Here is a 20,467-nt window from a genome sequence, read left to right as displayed (position 1 = left end):
GGTAGCGAAGCCCTTTCACAACAGACTCCCTCTGTCTGGATTCGGAGATGAAGATGACACTTGGCCTATGGGTCTGCACCAGGCAGACCAGTTCCTGAACTGTCCGGGATCGGCCGAGTCCCCGACAGTTCCAGCTCAGGATACTCATGGCTCCTGACAGGCACTGTCGTTCGCGCCTATCAGTTGACCGGCAGTCCCAGGGCCAGTAGCTTCCGAAGCATCTTTCCTTCTTTCATGATCTTCTCCTTCAGTTCTCTTGTCTGAGATGATGGCTGTAGCCCCCTACATATTGGTTTCAGGCTGTACAAGATGGATTACAGTAGGGTCATCGTCTTTTTTCATTCTGGTTTTACATTCAGGGATTTTTGGTTTGGGATCTCCTCTCCTCTACCATGCAGCTCCATTTCACGGAGCCTCTTGACGCCCTCTTCACTAAAGCAGTCAGATAGCGACGGAGTTCTAAACCTTTTGCAGCTCAGCTTGTGTTCATCTTCCAGTGGTGGTGTAGGGGAAGGTAGCTGTCTGATGAGTACAGGCCCGATCTTCCGAGAGGTAGCCGGTAAGTTCGATTTGTGGAGATCTCGACGTTGGCGATCCGGCTTCAAATCAGACACGATTCGAATCCTGCAACCGTTACACCACTGCTCCGTTGGTTATCAACCAAGCACAACTTGATTGACCTCGCCAAGAAGGCTTTTCCTGCAAGCGAATCGAAGAGCACAAGCAAGAAGGTAAAACACGCAATCTGAAATTGCAAATATGAATGACGCGGATATCAATAGAGGATTCAAGAACTCGGTTCCAAAGGACTAATCGACACAGTGGAGGAGATCAAGAACGGGGGCCCTGGATCACTGTAAAAGGATTTATCACCACAGTTACAATGAACGATTCAGTTTCTCGATGGAAAACTAAACTCTAAACAAAACCCAATTGTGTAGCAGCAGAGGCGGCTGTGTTTATAGTCTAAGACTCGACCTAGGGTTGGGGACGGCCAGGGGTTGGGCGCCCACAACTTGGGCTTAAGGCCCGACACGATACATGGCCAAGTTGGCCCAAATAGGTGACGCTGCACCTTGCCGTGGTCACACAGAATGATCCACGGACCTTCTGGAGCTGGGACCAGATGCAAAACGACGGCATCGTCGTCCCCTTTCCAACGCATCCAAGAACGGCCCGTTTCGATGTCGTATGAGGAAGTTATGACCGAAACAGTGACGACGTGTCTGCTGAATCCGAGGACGACGTGGCAGCTGAGTTGGAAACGAATTGCAACTTGGGGAAGACCATGGCGTCGATGTGTCCAGCGTGGCGATGTCCTCATCATCCTCCCCTTCTCGAATTGGAGTCGTCCTCGACTCCATCTTGGCGATGTCCTCATCATCCCCTCCTTGTAGAATTGGAGTCGTCCTCGACTCCATCCCATCATCAGCGAACTCCTGCAAAAGGTTAGTGACAGCAGGCAATGCACCAGACATAAGAGGTTGACAAAACATAGTATAACATGGTGCATCAGGATTATCACATAACTCAGCAGTAGCAGGAGTTGTAGCAAGAAAAGCACCTCCTTTTAACTTAATCCCATTATTTTTAGCAATGTCTGTTGGACGATTGAACTACGACCACGAACACAATCCTAAACCAGCAACAAGACTCGACCACGGACACAAACTCAACAACACGAATCTAAAACGAAATTGCAAAGGGACAAAGGGCGATAGGACAGCGGAAATTGAAATATTTTTGGGCTTTTTGTGGACTATAGGTAATGAAAAAATATGAATCTAAGGCAAACGAGATTATACCTCGCGGTAAACCTGAAATATCTGATACCAATTGATGAGTACAGGCCCGATCTTCCGAGAGGTAGCCGGTAAGTTCGATTTGTGGAGATCTCGACGTTGGCGATCCGGCTTCAAATCAGACACGATTCGAACCCTGCAACCATTACACCACTGCTCCGTTGGTTATCAACCAAGCACAACTTGATTGACCTCGCCAAAAAGGCTTTTCCTGCTAGCGAATCGAAGAGCACAAGCAAGAAGGTAAAACACGCAATCTGAAATTGCAAATATGAATGACGCGGATATCAATAAAGGATTCAAGAACTCGGTTCCAAAGGACTAATCGACACAGTGGAGGAGATCAAGAACGGGGCCCTGGATCACTGTAAAAGGATTTGTCACCACAGTTACAATGAACGATTCAGTTTCTCGATGGAAAACTAAACTCTAAACAAAACCCAATTGTGTAGCAGCAGCGGCGGCTGTGTTTATAGTCTAAGACTCGACCTAGGGTTGGGGACGGCCAGGGGTTGGGCGCCCACAACTTGGGCTTAAGGCCCGACACGATACATGGCCAAGTTGGCCCAAATAGGTGACGCATCACCTTGCCGTGGTCACACAGAATGATCCACGGACCTTCTGGAGCTGGGACCAGATCCAAAACGACGGCATCGTCGTCCCCTTTCCAACGCATCCAAGAACGGCCCGTTTCGATGTCGTATGAGGAAGTTATGACCGAAACAGTGACGACGTGTCTGCTGAATCCGAGGACGACGTGGCAGCTGAGTTGGAAACGAATTGCAACTTGGGGAAGACCATGGCGTCGATGTGTCCAGCGTGGCGATGTCCTCATCACTGTCCCGGGACTCCTGCTCGTTCCTTGAACTGTGCCTGGTCCATGTTCCTGATGCAGACGTCGGGCTTCTTGCTTCTAGTTGTACCTTGACACGAGCATGCTGGCTTTTGAGGCTCGCATTTGTGTCGCTGTTGGCCAGCGTCTCGCTGAGGGTAGTGCTGCCTCCATGCACGATCAGGTTGGCCACTCCTTTGGCCACTGCCTCAACGGCCTCCTGCTGCAGAGGGGGGCCTGCTTGCTGCTACTTCCCGAGCGGCCAAGGGCAAGGCGTTGGTTGTCATGCCCTCGACCTTCACGCAGCTGCCAGCTACGGGGGTCTCCCTGGATGAATGGGGGAACCCCCAGGTCTGTTGTGTACATGTTCTTGCTTTCTTTCTCTGTTGCGTTGCACTGCAGCTCACCATGCCCAATCAGTCCACAAAATAAACAGAAATTCAGAAGGCGCACGTACCGTATGGACGTCACCACTTCCTCGTCTGTTGCCTCATCGATCAATGAAATTGTTGTTTGAAGAGCTCTGTTCAGCGGAAGTAGGATTCTCAAACGGATGAACTTTTCGCAGGTGTCTCCATGTGAGTTGATGTCCACAAAGAGGACTTTGCCGACCTTTTCTCCTATCTTTCTGGCCTGGTTTTTTGACAGGAGGTAGACGGGGATGTCGTGGAACTGTACCCAGATTGACACTGTCTCGAACTGAGCCAGTGAGGGTTCCATTCCCACCTTCAATTTCAGTCACGAGGAAGGCGTCTCCTCTGTACCTCCAGGGGCCTCCGCGAAGGGCGTGAAGCAGATCGCCCTCCAAGGAGAACTACAAGGTCCTCAAACTTAAATTTAAAAGTTTTATATAAAAAATACAGCTCAATCAGAGCCCCTACTCAAACCCTTAAATTTTGGAGGCCCTAAATTCTCAACCTCCAACCCTCGTTCCCAGCGACTCTCCACCCGGTCCTTCCTTGGTGGTTAAGCCGCCACTTCTCGACGACTGAGCGTGTGCATCTCCCAACGAGGTCCCTAACGGCTCCACTTCACACGAGCAAGGTCAGTGTCTGGCCGCTCCTCCTGAGACCATGGGCGTGCAACCTCTCCTCCGGGACGAATCCTCGCGCGAGGTCCTTCCTAGTCTTAGTCTGACTCCTCTTCCTGTTGCCCAGCAAGATCCCAAGAGCCGCCATGAGTCCTTTTCCCAATGAACGGCACGGCCCTTCTCACCTAATGCTCGCAAGATCCTGTCTGAGGTCCTTTCAACACTCGACGAGATCTATCTCTTCTTCCCAACGGCGTAGCACTCACTACTACAGATTATATATCACTATCGTCACTTTCACCGCTGTAGCGATAAAAGCATCGGTATGATATTTTCATTGTCGGTTGGACCGATAGGGAGGCCTCCTAAGGATGGAAACCGACAGTTGAAACTGCTATCATCGACGGGTTAACAGTAGATGTGGCAGTGGTATTGAGGTTGCATTTCCTCCGTTACATAAAAAGCCAGGCTAACTGGGATATGTGTTTTGGCCGGCGGTCCAAAACTAGTGTTTGGTCAACCGACGGTAAAAATTCAGCGTGAGTGTTGAATGCCCTCAACTTCCAAGGCCATCAAATCATCATTACTTCCACCGCTTGAAGCCAAAGAGCCATACCCACTGCTCTACATATTCTTCAAGCCTGGTGCCCTATGATACCACCACTCTTCTTCATCCATCATCCCCTTCTCTTCCAATCTGCAAAGAAAATATTGGATAGCCCCATCAAATTTTCAAGCAGCCCATCGTCTAGCAGGGATGACCTGCCAGCCCACCAGTCCTCCGTGGAGGACGTCTCCTCCGACGACTGAATGCCTTCTGATTATAGTCCTCCGTAGAGCTCCGACAAGGAGGACCCGAAGGAGGAGGACAAGGACGAGGAGGACAATGCCAGCACCGATGACGACGACAACGACGACTCTGACTTTGATTTGCCTCCTCCCAAGCGAGCGAGGCGATCATGATCCTCTCTGCAAGAGGATCATATTTAGATTAAGTAGTTTATAGTTAGTATAAGTAGTTTTAATAGTTTAGGTTAGTTATTATGTTTTCGGACGAGTACAATCGTATACTCGTCCAAATTGTATTTATGTGTATATGCAATGAATCAATGAAAAAAAGTTCTTTGAAATATTATGTTTCCTACTGCTGTTCTTGCTATCTATATTTGATTCTTGCTATATTTCAGAAGATATTGCTACGCGACGAATGGTTTTTTTCTTTTTCTGTATATATATGAATGAAAAGTAAAAACTGTCATGTATGGTTCCGGTTCCAGGAGATTCTAATAGCATTTCAATTGCTGACAATCACCGTATTATTGCGTTGGATTAGCGTGGCTATGGTTAGCTTAATACTGATACTGTTTACCTTCTCCCGTGTTGTCCGTTCTCACTGCCAATCAATATGGACCGTCTGTTTGGAAAAGAAACCTAGAACTACCCGGTCTGTTCCCCAACTCCCCTCGGTCCGGTCGACGAATTGGTGGCTATTGGAACCACTAAAAAACCCCAATACGAAGCCATTAGTTCTCCCCACCTATTGCTTCATCTTCATTCTCCCCACTAGTTGTTTTATCTTCATTCTCCCCACCAACCTTTGCTTGCCCTGCCTTGAGCACCTTGCATTGTCATCGTGGACAACACCCCATGAAGGTTAGACGGATTCGATCACCCCTCCGCTGTTTGCATTTGGTTCCGATTGGTTTTGGATTAGGTATTAGTTTTGTTCATATTAGGAATTTCTTCATTGCAACAGATGTCTTACTTCGGAAGAAGCCATTATAATGCGAGCAACCTTGCCTTTTGGCGGCTAGGGGTGGCACCAGGACCCTAAATGATGCTGTTTGCTACTTGGGGATGGAGTATTCACCCGGACCGACTGTTGATTGTTGAAGCCGTTGTTCATCACCTCCTCGGACCACAAAATTTGACAAGAATCGTTCAAGACCCTGTTTGTGGAGACATTTTTGTGCTTTGTAGGACTGGACAAGAAGTAGACTTACTTTATAGATACAATGTGTCCGTGGACGGAGATGTTGTCATCTTCGCTATGGTTCACTACCTTTGGCTTTCAGGACTGCATCAACCAATTGAGTACCTTAGCAACTGCCTACCCGTCTGACATTAAGTCTTAGAATTTATGAAACTTTTATGTTAATAAAGTTTATATGTACTGATGAAACCTTTGGATTAGTATGTATGAGTACTGCATAATCATTGAACTATTACTTCGGTTGAACTGTTAATTGAATCAGTTGGTCTTGATAGTGGTCAATGTGTACACCTCTATGTAAGCATAGAGGATCCAAAACAGGCCTTCTTCTATAGGCGGATAGTACCCTGAACTAGTGGTGACATAGCATTTCATCTTGGCGGGAGTCCGAGGGTTTTGAAGGACGTTTTGGTGCCTTGGCAGGAGGTAAAAGTGTAGACAAAAGGCCTAGGCTGACCTCTTCACTCAGAGTGTGCAACACTTTGAACCCTGACTGCTCCATGGCTACATCTAGCTCCAACTCCTACCTATGGTCGGCACTATCCTAGGGTGCCGTCACGAGACCAACTCCTACTAGTGGTCAGCACCATCCTAGGGCACCGTCGTAACAAGAACACCGGCTTCCAGCAGAGGAGGCTACAACGGGAGGGGGCCGCCCATCCCATGCCATGTCGAGAACCACCCCTACGCATACCAGCCACCACTCTTGTGTCATTGCGGCTTGAAGACGCCTCGGTGGATTTTGTGGAGTGATGGAAACACAGGATGTCAGTACCACAGATGATGTAGGGCAAATAATGTAACTCGATTTCTTTCTTGTTCATTCTGTTTTCGCAATGCAAATGCTAAAATCCCACTGTACTTATGGTAATTTGGTTTTTTCATAGCTTGACTTAGATTGCGGGTTCTTTAAGTGATCCCTAATATGAAAATTTTCTAAAGACTTTGATTTTGGATTTACGTAACAAGATTTAGGAGCTGAAGGCGGAGGCCAATGTTACAACAAATGAAGAACATCTGCAGGATGAGGAAGAGATTATGCCATAGATTGAAGAAATGGCTAGGGTTTCAACGAAGATGATGGAAGATTTCATACCTTTGAGGAGGAAATGTGCTACCTATTCTTCTTTTACTTATTTTGTACTTACCTTAGTTCTTGGCATGTTCATTGACAAGTTGCTTAGTTTACCGCTGTAGATTCAAGTATCAATTTATGATGTATCGGACTAAAATCTATCACTTTTGTACAACTATTGTTAAACTAAATGTAAGGTGATTATCTAGGTGTTCAATTTATTGAAATGTAAATACTAGTACATCCAAGTATCAATTGATGTGTCGGACTAAAATCTATCACTATTGTACAACTATTGTTGAACTAAATGCAATGTGATTAACCAGGTGTTCAATTTTTTGAATTATAAATGATAGTAGATCCAAGTATCAATTGATGTGTTGGAGGCATCCTACTTCCCTGGACACTGTGCCCTAGTACAGGGGCAACCAATTTATTGAACTGTATATACGCTCCTACGGTCCTACCACAACTTCCTCCCATCCATTCCCCACTTTGCTCCCTTGCTCTGCTCCACCCTGCTAGCGTCAGACGAAAGGTAGCCTTTTGCATGCTCACTGCTCCTTCACCTCCAACCTTGCTAGCACACAAATCTTCAGCACGCCATCCCTACTTCTCTGCTCCATCCAGATCTAAGGTAACTGCACTAGATCTGCTTCTTCATCGGATTCTATATTCCTTTGTATTGCTCTCTCATGCTCTCTGCTCCTTCACTTCCAACCTAGCTATAGTATTTTTGTTGGATCTGCAGATGAAAATGCATCTTCTCATTCTAGAGTTTGTGGCCTTGTATATCCATGGAGTGCAGCTTGTGAGCCTTATTGTCCTTAGTATTGGTTCACCAAATCAGTGCTTTATGAACAAGTCGATGAGTTAAATGAAAGTGTACCAATGGATGTGGATAGGGTTGTAGTGGTCAAGGCTTGGGATGACATGGAGATTGACAACGTTCCCATGGAGGTCGACAACGATCTACATGATTTTATGGAGATTCACAACGATCCCATGGAAATTGACTAGGATCTGCATGGAGAATCATTAATTATGCAACCAATGATGTACATATGAAGGCCTTTTAACTTTTGCTTAGTGTCGGCCTAATTAGTATCTACATTTTAGCTTTTGGCATGCGTGTTAGCTTGGTAGTGTCCACCTACTTATTTGGTATGAATGTATGGAACTCAAGTTGAATTCCTTTCAATCCAAACGTTAAGATTATGTTCCTTAGTGTTCATCACCGTATCATATAGTGATAATAGGTCCTAGCCGTCGGTGATGGTACTGTGCATTCACCGCCAGTTAGTTAGAAGATTTTCAATCGCACGTTTGAACCCTCCCATGCGAAACTGATGAAAGTTTGATTCCTGCGTGGCGTAAAAGTTACATAGTGAGCAAGCAACCCCTGCCCCAATATCCCCCCTAACCCTTCCCCCCCTCACTGTCGCCCCCTCCCCCACACAGACATAACTTTTTTTGTCCTCATTGCTGCTGTTCGTCATCGCCGTTCTAGCTCATCACCACTACTTAGCTCTTGCTTCACACCGGTGCACATCGCTGGCTTGCCCGCACAGATCCACTGGCGCATGAACTACTGCTATCACCGGCGTTGCCACTCATGCTCACCACCACCAGATCCAAAGGTAAGTGTAATAAGGCCTTACTTGCATCACCGTCCCTTCTCCTCAAAACTCATCTCCTTACTAATGTTTATTGATGCAATTCCATGGTAGGGCGACCTCATCTCTTCGGCTGCTGGTGTCCTTCTAGATGAAGGAGGCCCGCAACATGAGGAACGTAGTGGACAACCTCTCAGACGATGTGTTTGCTAACATCTTTAGCTACCTCCCCCCTAGTCCTTGTGGCACTACAAGTGTGTCTATCGCTCCTGGAGGCGCATCATCTCTGACTCCTATCAATGTAAGAAGCTTTCATAGACTATTGTTGACTTCCTCTATGGCGGCTGGTGGAAGGGCAATTGCCATTTCACCAGCATCACTGATCAACAGCCCTCCTTGTCCTTCCCCCTTAAAAAGTCCTAGTCTCATATTGTTGCAGCGGCCTCATCCTTTACTAGTGTGTTAGGCCTGATGGATTACGTAGCTATGTTGTCTACAATCCTGCGACCCACCAATGGCATGTACTACCACGTAGCATCTGTTCTATTGGTCAGGCTCACTTAGGTTTTGATCCAATGTCCTCGCACTTCCATGTGATTGAATTTGTTGAGGTGAAGGGTGAAAGGTCCTAATGGCTAGAGGAGGGGTGAATAGACTATTAAAAATTTCTACAAAAACACTAATACAAGTGATTAGTTAATAAGATGGCAAAGCAAATTTTGCACTAGCACTACACTTGGGGTTGCAAGCCACCTATCCAATTCTAATTTCTATGATCTATAGTATGTCACACACGAGCTATGTCGCTAAACTACACCTAGGTGAACAAAGCTAGCTAGATAACTACAACTAAAGAGCTATACAAGCTATAAGCACTTACACATGGTGAATACAAAGTAATGAGGGAGAAGTGTAGAAGTGATATACCATCGTGGCAAGTGATTAATCAATGAGTATCAATGAATACCCAGGAGACAATCAAGACACAATGATTTTTCCTTCGAGGTTCACTTGCTTGTCGGCAAGCTAGTCCCCGTTGTGGCAATTCACTCACTTGGAGGTTCATGCGCTAATAGGCATCACACGCCTAACTCGCAACCGGGTGCCACACAACTAACACAAGATGAGGATCCACAAGCCACGCGCAATCTACTAGAGTTGCCTTTGGCGCTCCATCGGGGAAGGTACAAGAACCCCTCATAATCACAATGATCAGAGCCAGCGATAATCACCTTCCTCCACTCCATGATCCACCAATCACTGAGCCATCTAGGTGTCGACAAACACCAAGAGTAACAAGAACTCCACCTACCCAAATCACCCAACTAGTGCCTCAAGATGCTAGAACACTAAGCAATGCACTAGAGGCTCTCCAATCTCAATCAAGATGATGAAATCAAGTGTGCAAGTGAGTGGAGTGGTGTGCTCAGCTCTCAAAGGGTGTATAGAGCTGTTAGAAGTGCCAAGAGGGTGGCCAAGGCTGGCCACACCCTCTATTTATAAGCCCACAAGCAAATAGAGTAGTTACCCCTTGGAGCCAGCCTTTGTGAGGTCACCGGACACGACGGTGGTGGCACCGTCCTAGGGGTGATGGTGCCCCCCAATGGTCAATTCCAATAGCTAGTTTGACTAGCTATGGTCACCAAACAGGGTGGTGGTGGCATCGCCCTAGGGGTGGCCGTGACCACCCGACCACCCCTCAAAAAACCATCTCTCTAAAAAAATATGGGGGTGCACCGCCCTTAGGGTGGCGGTTGTAACACCCTAGGTGTTAGTCATGAGTTAAACAACAAGTTTGGGCTCAAGTAAGTTATGTCAAATGATTATTGAGAACTCTAGTCTAAAATTTTTGAAATGGTGATTGAAGTGTTGAGGTCAAATCTATGAAATTGAGTCCCAACTTGAACTTAGATAATACCCCTTGCTTACATGTTGACCCTTTTCAAATATAGGCTTGAGTAGTGTTCAACATGCCTCTTTTATGAGCATCACCATAGTATCAAGCCATCTTGACCATTGGAAAAGTATCATGAAGTTTTGAGCCAAGAAGTCACATGAAATGATAAGTTATAACCTTTCTTGAATTGCTTCATCAGGTGAATGGGAACATGGGATGTCAACCAAACCTTGCAACCTTGCTCAAACAGTCCTAATTTAACTCATGAACAAAAGTTATGAAAGGTTCATGTTGATCAAATGTCAAAAAAATGCTTCAATGGACCAAAAAGCATAATTTTAAGCATATTTATGATGCTACTTTGACCAAGATGAAACAATGATTTTGGTACTAGTGTTGAAGTTTGATCTTTAGAAAAAGTTGAAGTTTGAGTGGAGTATAACAAACTTTATTTTTGTACCAAGCCCTGATTCAACTCCTAAGTGGCTCAAACAGTGGCCTCATGTTCGAATGCAGTGCTGTTTTGGTTTCACCATAATTTTTCTAAGTCCTTGATCGGCAGAATTAAGTTGAAGTACACTTTGTGAGTGAAACAATAGAATAAGTCTCATCCGATTTGGAGCTCGTTTGGACCTTCAAAATCAATTCCCAAAACTGTTAGTTTCATCATATTCGTGGACTTTGACTAATTATCTGAACTCCGAATTTTAGTTTCATATACGTTACTTTAGAATTTATATCATGCAAACCAAGCAAAGTTAGACCTTGAGATTTTAAGCAAAGTTGAAGTCTAAGTTGCATGCTACAAACTTTGTTCTTGGACCAAGAGCCGAACCAAGTTAGAAGCAAGTCAAATAGGTGCTCGAATATCGAATATGCGGCTATTTTTCAGACAGAAATATTCTAAGTCCGGGATTAGTAGCAATTCGGTTGGCACATCGTGTTCTCATGTTTTTGTTAAGCAACATGATTTGATCCAAAAATAAACGTTGGAGTTTACATCTTGGAGAAGGACATACAAAAGGTTGGGATCAATTTGACCAAGTTTGACCTCACAAAACTAACAATAACCGAGCTCTTCCTTAATCCTCATTTTCTTACTGACACTATCAAGTTTGGTGCTGATTATCTCCTAATCCGTGGATCTAATGACTTGGCACCTTAAATAAGGTTTGTAGAGAAGCTCGATATTAGCAACTTTGCTTCAAGGCCCGTTAGCTAAATCATCCCGTAGCTAGCCCAAAATTAGATTCCAAAGAGGTCACACCATCACCCACCACGTGCTCCAAAGAATGCCTCCGTGGTGACCATGCACCAGCCGCACCCCCACCATGGCTGATGCGCGTCCCTATGCCCTATGTTGAGGGGGAGTGCCTCATCGAGTCCCAACTCCCTCTCTCACTCTCACTCGCCCTCTCTCCAGCTCTCTCTATCGCTCTTGCTCTCCCTTGCCTCTACTAAATCACGCAGAGCGTAGGCGGTCGCCATGGCCGCCATTGCTGGCGAGCGAAGCATCCACGCCGCTTGTTCCTGCTTCTTGGTGTATCCTCCTCTCCCAGGCAACCACCTAGCTCCTTCTTCACTTCGCACGCATGCTTGTCCGATCCAGCGCTGTGGGGAACCTCTCACCGCCGCGGCTTCCTTGTCTACCGCCGGTGCCTCCTTGCTCGGGCCGCTGCCTACAGGTGGCCAGAGTGCCATGGTCATCCTGGTGCCAAGCCAAGCCCCACTGTAGGTGCAACCACACGCTGCAATTCTCACGTGGCCTGCCCTCACCGCCGAGGTCCATCTCCGCCAACCAGAAATCGGTCGGCCCTGACCGGCTTCTCTGCTCTACGACCGTGAGAAAGAAGAAGTAGGTGAAAATGGAAATAGAAACTCTTCTCTGGGTCTAGATGCAAAAGCACCAGAGAGTATATTTTTCAGATCTAGGCTTAGTTAATTAGAGGAAAGTCCAGGGTTCCCAATGCAAAAGTGTTTTTCTTTATTTTTCCTTTGTTGCATTTAATCGGCTAAAATTCAGAAATTCATGGTAAGTTGTAGGAAAATCGTAAAAAAGCAAATGAATATGTTCTGGAATCCTTGTGAGTAGATCTATGTAGTAGAGTCATGATATGATATGTTTTAGTAGAAAGTTTATGCTACTTTTATTTATTTTTGTAAATTAGGGTTTTCTAGAATAAATTCATATCTAAAGTTGTGATGCTCCAATTGCTGTGAAATTTTTGTGGTAGGCTACTGATGCTATATGTGTGCTGTGGTAAAAATTTGAGGTTCATTGGATGCAAGATGATTGATTTAACTTTTTTAGTGCTTGATAATTGGTTTTAAATAAGTTATAAGTTTTATGAAGGTATAAAAATGGAAAATGTTGTTCCTCTACCTTTGTATGATGTTGTGCTACCATAATAACATATAATATGGCCATGTGTTTACAGAAAATAGTGTGTTTAGATTTATCTTTCTCACACATGTTTTCTTGCAATAGCAATTTGTCTTTTTTGTAATAATTAATTTATAAAACCTAAGCATGTAATCTTTCTACTGTAATCATGTTTTGTCATCACTTATCTCATGTAAAAATCTCAGCTCCAAACTAGATGTTTGTCACATCACCTGAAAATCAATATATAGCTTTATATATATAAATAGGAGAGTGAAAGTTGCTAGTGGATGCATGTAGTTAAGTCATATGATGCTCCCATGCTTACACTAAGTTGAATGTTGCTGAGCTATGATAAATAATGGTTTAAAGCTAGTTCAATGTCTTATGTGCTTGCTCTATTGTTAATATAATAACTAGTGAGTATGTTGCTTATGCATATTTCTAGTCCTTGCTTTAGCTCTTGTGTGAATGTGTGCTATGTGTATGCTAGTACATGTTTGGTTGTTGATGCGACCAGCCTCTAAATCATCTAGAGGGCAGGTTGCTCTTATTTGCATGTTGCTCATGTTTATTACTTAGTAAATGAAGGTCCTATGAATTGTTTGAAAGATGAACATTGCTATGTGGCATCCATGTTAGAGAAGTGTTAATGTGTTTTTATTTGGCTATGACTAATGTTAGTTTTCTATGTTAATAATAGTTTATGACCCATGCAATGAGTTGTACATGTATGATCTTGTTAAAGAATCAAGTAAAGCATCACTTTGCTTATGTGCTGAAAATGGCTGCTAGAGGAGTCTCTGTAGTGGTGACAACTTTGTGATTATAATGATCTCTTCTGTGAATGTGATGAATACCAAAGTTGTACATAAATTCCTTATCTTGCTTAAAATTTCATGATTTTAGGCCTGATGGTTTATGAGTTATAGATTTTACAAGTTTGCTGTCAGCTTTGGCATGTGCTCTAAAAAAATCTGAATGATTGTATTGTATTGCTTATTTAAAAATGGAGTCATGTATTGGTGATAATAGAAGAGTTGTAGTGATTTTGTTAAGCTTTCCAAAATGTCCAAGAACACCCTTTTTGGTGGTCCAAAATCTGGGCAGAGATGCCTTCTTTGTATTGATTGACCTTGATAGCTATAGAACCATCTTAAGATGATAATAATAAATTTATAGAAAACTTAATAAGCTTTCCATAAAGTTAAAAATCATGTTTGTTGGATGATTAGAACTCTAGTTATGCATTTTTGAAGTTCATGTCAGTTTTCTGTCCTAGTTTATGCAGATCCATTTGTTAGTGTTTTTCAACCTTGTTAACCTTTGAATCAGCTCTAGGTGTAAATAACAAAGTTGTAGATAATTTCTTTAGCTTTCTAGAAAGTCTAGGGTCACCCTTGTTGGATGCTTATAACTCTAGTTATGGTTAAATTAAGTGACTATTATGTTGCTATCCAGATTTTGTGCATGTACTTGAAGATTGATTGCTTATGATTGATCTTGTTTGTATGATTGCTAGGATTAGCTTATGCTAGATGATTGCTTAAAGTAGCTTAACTTGAGTGCCTCATTGGTGAATGCTTGGTGTTATTTTCTTGCTATCTTACCATGATAGGTTTGTGCAATAATTAGATAAATGACTTGCTCTCTAGTGCTTAAGTCAATATGATGTTACCTTGTCCTTGCCTTGTATGCCTGTTGCAATGCATCATGAGTTGTTTTCTATGCATTCATACATTTGCATTATGCATCTCATCTAGGTATACTAGATGAACCATGTAAAGGACAGAAGGACATGATGTTGGAGCCGAACCCAAAGATGGTGTTTGGCGGACCTATCCCGAAGATGGAAGGACCCCTAGAGTGCATGCCTAGAGTGGAGATGTTCCCCAAGACTATGTAAGCTAACTAAACTGACTTTGTGATGGATCCCAGACAAGCCCTGGAGCATTCTAAGTCTCCTACCCTCTCTTTTTACAAATGCACATAAGTATAATTTTTGTATGCTGCGTTAGGTGATAGGAGTTGAATGAAACCGTTGGTGTATAATTCCTACCTTGTCCACTATATATAATACCTGAACCCTTACTAGTATGAGTAGGATGTTCTATGCTTAGACTAGTAGAAGGGGGTGATTTCTTATCACCTGCAATATAGGTGGATACCTAGTCATGGTTGACTATATTTGCTATCGTGGAAAATAACCATGTGATGATGAATAAATGGAGACCGGACGAGATCTGGTGATTGAGAGGCAGCAGGACATGGAGGTCTTGTGTGCATGTTTTATCCCATCTGTGTTGATTAAGGACCACATCATTGTTGGTCCTCAGTCATTTTGAACACAACCTCTCACTTAGCTGGCCAGATAACTCATTCCGACCACGAAGCTAAGTAGCTCAACTTAGGCTAGGCCCCATTCTATAAGAGTGCACACACTAGAGGTAGTAAGGATGTGTGGGGAGCCAGACGTGAGCCCAAGTGCAGGCTAGGCCTAACCGTCCTAGCAGCTGGTTCTCCCTGATTGTGCGGCACTGATCAAACCCGCGACATGTGTACCTGAGTTATACCAAAGGTGACCTAAAACTACCTTGGCACATGTATGTTTGCGTTTGTGTTAGGAATACTGTCCAGCTGGTTGCAATAAATTTGAATCACCATCTTCGGATAGCGAGAAACTTGACTGAGCTTCCATCATTCGTAGTAACACTGGATGTAAGATGATGGTTATGATGATTTTATGATAACTCGGATATGGTTACTAATGTTTGCTTTAGCTTAATCATGTGATTGCTCTAGTATAGGTGCAAAGTTAGCCATAATAGGCTTCACTAAACTTGATGCTAAAATATTGATTAAAAGATTGAAAGTAAGGACTAATGATAGTAATACTCTTTTTGCAAAGTTATGCTATCCAACCAGTTGTGGCTGAACCACCCAAAATAACACGCTTTTGTAGGCGCTCATCTTTCACTAGACACTAAGCACCCTAAAAGTTAGCTACACTGGACAGTTCCGTCGAGCACACCCCACGAAAGAACTCGAATCAATCCATGTTTTACCTCCAGAATTCAATAATGAGTATGAGCTTATAATACTTAGTCTATTTCATACAACAAGAGTTCTTGAAAATTATTTATTACAATACCAGAGTTCAAAGTGCAATAATTAAATACCAGAATAAAAATAAACATCTAGCGAAAATGATACAAGGATCTATCTGTGCTCACTAGAAGAATCCTCCACACAAGAGCTACTCCTCAAGCTGCACCTACAACATGGGTAAAACAAACCTGAGTATGCAATGTACTCGCAAGACTTACTCGAGTAGTAGGAATAGTTTCATGACTCTTAAGGATATGATAGGCAATATGGGTTTGTTATTTTCTTTTTGTTTGCAGAAAGCATTATTAATAGTTCATCCTTACAGTCAAGTTTTATTAGCAGTCATGATTACTTCATTAGCTAACCATTCTAGGTAAGCACCTGTTCTACTTTCAAGCAAGGGTTAAGCAATTAGAACCATTTCACCATCTTTCGTCATCCAGTTCTTACTACGGTGCTAGACAATAGCCAAGTCATATCGTCTCATGGAAACAGCGATTCGTGAACTAATGTATCCTAGCTGGGTACCCCAAAACATACGCCCCGGTTGTACCCTAGGCACAAATAAGACCAACCCATTCCACTCCTGTCATAGGGTCTAGGTCCTTGTTCAAACTTGGACTCTAAGCCCCCACACTTGAGACCTAGTCTCAATATGGTGCTTAGAACTCCACCTTTCCCCACCTCCAATCAGTCAGTCCAAAAAGAGCTAGAACCCACGACAAGAGCGTAACGAGTCTTCTCGCTCCCATAAGCAAGTATTTGCTCAAGATAATAAGTCTGTGACCTGACTACCATCCACAGCAACGGATGGTCCTTAATCGACATGAATAAGGAAAACAGTGTAACCTAGCTAAGCCTCGTTGGCCACGGGACACAACCTGTTATACCCACCAATACCCATACTATATCCCTGCCCTGTCTTCATTTTTCCTTTCATCATTTTATTATGAGAGTAATAATAATCAACTATTGTGAGCAACGGCAGGTTACTCACGCTACTAATGACCTAAGCATAGCATCTACTCGAACCTGAACTAGTAAGACCCTTAGGACAAGTATATCTATGCATGTGGTTTCCATAAATTTCCTATAACATAAATGCACATAACAAATACAAACAATAATTATAAAAAATAAGGGGTTATGCACCGGGCTTGCCTTGGGCAGGCGTGGTGTCAGTTGAGTCAGTCATTGGCGGCTCTGGGACCTCCTCCTGCATGAGAATCTCCTCCTCATACTCCTCAATAATCTCCTCAAACTTGTGATCGCTGGTGGTCATGATCTCCGCCAACTCATTCTCTACATACATGCGATGATGATGCAACTCTTAGACTAAGAATACACATACTAAGCTACTAAGCTAGCTCTAAGGACAAAGGTACTAAGCTAACTATCATCTTTACGAAGGAAAGTGTTGGGTTCAACTAAGAAACACCTAGCTTTACAAATGAAGGATATATCTTTATTAATATTGATGATTTAATGGATATTAAAAGAAAGAGCATTTAACTACCCTAATGCTTAGTCTATTCTAAAGCCACAAAATTTATAGTGAGCACATAATAATACAATGAAGCTACTATAAAGATTTTATGACTAAGGCTATCACCAATTTACCACAAAAATTCCTACAATAATTAACTTAAAATTATTAAGCATCCTCAATTGATTTAATAGCCCCTAATGTCAACACATATAAACATGAACTAAATACACCAATAGATAGAGCACAATTTTAGGAACCTAAAAAAATTTGTTTCACATTTTTTGGACACCTACATGATTTTATATTAATTACCAAAGATCAGCTAAGAAATTAAATTCAAAAACTATTTCTAATTCCTTATGAAAATGAAAAATGAATCTCCCGCGTGGCCCACCCATGTGGCCTACTGGCGCAGCCCATGCGAGGTCGGCCTGCTCACGAGGCGGCCCATAGCGGGGGAGTCCCGCGCGCATTGCTGATTTTGCAAAAGAGACCTCAAACTCCTCGCAATTTACAACTAAGTACTAACACTATTTTCCCCTCTCGCAAACCTTCTCACTTAACCCCCTGGCTTTTTCCTAACTCACCCACATGCACCCCCAGTAGCTTAGTGCACGGTGGCACGGGTGGGCGGTGACACGACGCGACCGCGCCAGCCACTAGAGGCTTGCGCTGGCCCATCGGTCGGTCCGACCTTCAACTATGGTCCAACCGCCTATACCAAGCAGCAACGCGGGGCGGCAGGATGTGCTAGAGCAAGCTATAGCGATGCATGGCCATCCACGGTGGCGGCGCAGCTGCCCTAGTGATCTAGAGCACCTAAGAACCTAGCTGGCTAGCGAGGGAGAAATAGTAGACTACCGTGGACCTAGCCGAGGTGACAGTTGGGGTGGAGGATGGCTGAGGAGGGATGGCCATGTGTGGGTGAGCCATGCGACGGTGCACCATGGTGGCATGGTCACGTCAGTGATGATGGGGAGGTGGTACCGGTTTGGCTAAGGCATGTAGGGTGAAGAGGGAGTCAAGGTGATGCTACTAGTGTAGGCGAATTGGCTCGAGATGGACGGTAGGAGGGCTACCCTCGACTATGGCTGAGCACGACTTAATGGCATGGTGGTGGGGAAAAACTCCAAATTGGAGCTTGGCCATGCTCGCTTCAAGGCTGGGTAGGGTCAAGCAGCGAGACGATGTGATGGTGAAGCCGTGGATGCGATGAATTGAATGGAGGTGATCGCTCGTTAGGTAATTTGATGGCGTGGCTCGACGGTGGCTGCAGAGGGAGAAAGAGAGAGAGATGGGGCAACAAGTGGGCTCGTCTTAGTCTCGCCCTAGTCTCGGAGGCACACGTGTAGATGCTACGGACAAGTGCACGTGTCCCCAACCGGCATGGCCCACACGATCTTAGTGCCATAAATGACAAGGCGACGGTGAGCTTGGCCACATGCGCGTGCCAGTGGCAGCCTCGAATTGGGCCGACAACGACGCAGAGGGTACAACAGATGGGCGCAGACATGATGACGATGTGATTATAGCGGTAGCTGCTATGTCATGGACTGAGGCAGGTTGGCAGTGCGGTGAGGCAGCAGTGCGCGAACGTGATGACGAGGTGGTGGTGCCGGCAGTGGCTTCATCATGGCATGGGGCAGGGCAGGTGGCAGCAGCTCTGCGCGGTGGGGCCAACGACAACCGGGCCATAGCCAGGCCAGAGGCAGCTACGGTTGGCCACACACTGCAGCGCGCACAGGCGTGACCAGCGCGGTGACGCCGAGCGCCCGAGCATGGTGACCGCGCCCATGCAGCCAAACAACCCGAGACCGAGTCGTGCATGAATTTTAAAGCACCTATAACAACTAAACTGTTGCTTTAGGAGCCAAACCATCTTCATCATGCTCAAGATGGCATGTGAGGCTGCCAAACCGAGCTAAAACTTAACACCTTTTCTTAACCCAATTTCGCAAAATAAATTGCCAAATATGGTATTGTCTTGCTGTCTATGAACTTAAAAATATTCTAAGTCTTTGAGCTAAACTTGATTCTAAGTTGCATTTCTAGGCTATTAGAAATATTAGCTAGCAATGTTAATTTTCTATAGCAAGTATTTTATTGTCATCTACAAAGTTCATATTTCAAACTTTATTTAAGCGCCATATATATGTTCTATAGCATTTTTGTTAAATAAAAATTAGTTTTAAACCCTACTTGATACATATGAGTTATGGAATACCTTATTATTTAACCTTTTTATTGATCATATGAAGTTACAAAAAATGCTATCTACAAATTCCATCACACGTATTATCACATAAACATGATGTTCATGACATGGTTTAGTAGATTGTTTAGGGCGTAACATCGAGGGCGTTACACTAGCTCCACAAAATAAGTCTTGCGTATCCTTGAGAGTCTTTTTGTTTCTCTCCTCTCGAGTAAGTCTAGCTGAGTATATTCGAGTACTCAGGGTTTATCCCACCATATTGTAGGTGAAGTTCTCGGCCTATGGAAGATGGTGGCTAACCATCGGTGGGCTCGACGACTATATATTTATTTCTCATCTATATGCTATTGTTGGAGGATGTTACTTGTGCTAGCAGTGTATTTGAAACATATGTTATTATAACCATTTTAAAGCTATGTTATTTTGGCCATCATATTTGTACACTTGGCAACATATTATTATTTGTGAACTCAATTGTAATATTATTTCGCTGCAACTCCATGTATGTGATGTGTATTTGCTTAATTGTGCGATCTTAGTTGTGATGTGGATTTACCGAGGTCCTTCATGACTCTCGGTGGACTACCAGGTTTATATAAGTGAAAGTATGTGTGTGTCAACATGTTAAACGGGGACAGCCATACCTAATCTTGTATAAATTAGACGGTTCTATCACAGCGGTGCCCGTGGCAGTGACCAACCTTGTTTCCCTTGCTCTCTGGTGAAAAACGGCAGTGGCACCGTGCCTCCAATGGCGGTGACTAGGTGTAACACCCCTAGTGTTATGAGCTTGTTTAGAACCATGATTTAGGCCTAAGTAAAATTTTTGAAACGAGTTTCTCAGATTTTTGATTTAAAACGTACATGACGTGATAAGTGAATCTGGTGTGACTTAGTTTTGTGGATGCCAATAAACGCCCAAGTTAAATTATCTAGTGCGTAGAAATATTTAGGAATGTCCAATAATAGTTCTAGCAAATAAATAGAGAATGGCTTATTTATTTGATTAGGCATGAAAAATAATTTC

Source organism: Miscanthus floridulus, chromosome 12, assembly GCF_019320115.1.
Source record: "Miscanthus floridulus cultivar M001 chromosome 12, ASM1932011v1, whole genome shotgun sequence".
NCBI lineage: Eukaryota > Viridiplantae > Streptophyta > Magnoliopsida > Poales > Poaceae > Miscanthus > Miscanthus floridulus.
This window is presented reverse-complemented; position numbering follows the sequence as displayed.